The following is a 2233-nucleotide window of genomic DNA, read 5'->3' as shown; positions in this document are numbered from 1 at the left end:
AATGAGAAAACCAAGACTTAGATGAGTTGGACAGGGTCTTGTGGTTACAGAGGGCAGACCAATACTGAGGTCTTCCTCCTAGCCTACATCTCTTATCTCAGAGGGGCTGTACTTGGGTGTAGATACCAGATAAATAAGCAGAGAATGACAGCTAGTTAGAGAAGTATTGCAGTAATTTTGGGAGCATTTCTTCTGTGAAGTTCAAAAGTTCTTTGTACACATTACTATACAACCTAGTGTGGGACTTGATTCTCTTAGTTTTATTTGTATGAGGGGCCTTTTGAGAATATGTTGAAAGGTATGGGCCCTTCTCAGAATATTTCACTCACACTCATACCCAAATGTTAAGAGTTATGAACTTTCTTGAAACCTATGTCATTACAGTCAGGCTAAGGAGTCTGTCTCTGCTAGAAGCTACCTTTCAGTTTTTTTCTCACCTTGTACCTTGAATTCTCCAACTAGCAAAAACATATTTCCCTCGCTTTGTCTCCTTTTATTCTCTTGGAGATCATGATTATAGGTGATGTATAATTTATGCACAAACTTCTAGGTGATAGCGCTCCAGGTATTATTATGTTCCCTTCCCTACCTCATTCCTTTCTTCCTTTCTCTCTCTCTGTCTCTCCCACCTTCCCCCCTCTCTCTATCATATCACACTCCTGTCTTGGGCTGAACTTGTCATCTATTAAGATCTATTTTTCACATGATTTGCTGCTAGGTCGGAGTCTTCACCTGGGTTCCTACCAAAGTAGAGTAAGTAGAGTCTGAAGACCAGGACCTGTGTGCAGCAGGTGTCTTTGGAGATGATCCTAGGGATCAGGAGTGAGAACCAGGGAAAGACGAGAAGCCCATCAGTGCCTTATGGGTTGGTTCCTCTTGTACTCAACTGGACTATCTTGTTAGGACCATCTGAGGATATAGACTGCTTCTCAGAATTGCTCACAATGAAAACCACTGAAAACAAAACATATTTATCCATAAACTCTCATGCTTGTTGGCTAGGAGTTGTCCCAGCTACTGTTGCATGTGACCTGAGCAGGCTTCTCTAGGTGTGGCTCCTAAGAATCCCAGGGCTTTATCTGTTTCTTCAAGGTTATCCAATTTGTTGGTATATAATTGTTCACAGTAGACTCTTGTGGTCTTTTATATTCTTTGGCATCAGTTATAATGTATCCTCTTTCATTTCTGATTCTATTTATTTGAATCTTATTTTTCTTAGTTGAGCTAAATTTTGTCAGTTTTCACCATCCTTCTCAGGGGAAAAAGACAATTTTTCCATGGATGGGGTGGTGGTCAGGGGGATGGTTTCATCAGGCATTAGATTCTTCTAAGGAGTGCACAGCATAGATCTTTTGCGTGCACAGTTCACAAAAGGGTTCTTTGCAAGAAAACAACTGTTTTGTGATTTAAAAAAATTTTTCTATTTCATTTATTTCTGCTCTGATATTTACTATTTCCTTTCTTCTGCTAATTTGGCTTAGTTTGTCCTTTTTCTAGGTCCTTTAAGTGTAATGTTAGGTTGTTTATTTGTGATCTTTCTTCCTTTTAAATGTAGGTGTTTATTACTACACAAGCTCATAAAAGTGGAGAGTAGAAGTGTGGTCACCAGGGACTGGGGGAGAAAGAAATGGAGAGTTGTTCAAAGGGTATAAAGTTTCATTTATGCAACATGAATAAGTTCTAGAGAACTGCCATACAACGCAGTACTTACAGTTAACAATGCTATACTGGGCACTTAAACATTTTAGGGGAGTAGATCTCATACTAGGTGTGCTTACCACAAAACAAATAAACATACAAACAAAAAACCAAACAAAAAATACAGAGTCACAAGGAAACTTTTGGAGAGATTAATGATGGATACATATGATGGATATGTTTATTACCTTGCTTATGGTAATGGTTCCATGTGTGTATGCATATATCCAAACTCATCAAATTATAGACATTAAATATGTGCAGATTTTTGCACATCAATTATACTTAATAAAGCTAGAAGAAGGAGAAGGAAGAGGAGGAGAAGGAGGAGGAGGTGGAAGGAAGAGAAAGAGAAGGAGAAGGAGAAACAGAAGGAGAAGGAGGAGAAGGAAAAGAAGGAGGAGAAGAAGAAGAATCATCTCAGGGCAGAAATGTGAACTCTTTAAATGAGGTTCTGTTAGGAGAAGTGTCCTGCAGAGCTTTTAGCACAGCGGTCCCCAACCTTTTTGGCACTAAAACCTGTTTTGTGGAAGAC

This window comes from Macaca thibetana, chromosome 12 (assembly GCF_024542745.1).
Source record: "Macaca thibetana thibetana isolate TM-01 chromosome 12, ASM2454274v1, whole genome shotgun sequence".
NCBI lineage: Eukaryota > Metazoa > Chordata > Mammalia > Primates > Cercopithecidae > Macaca > Macaca thibetana.
Note: the sequence above shows the minus strand (reverse complement) of the source record.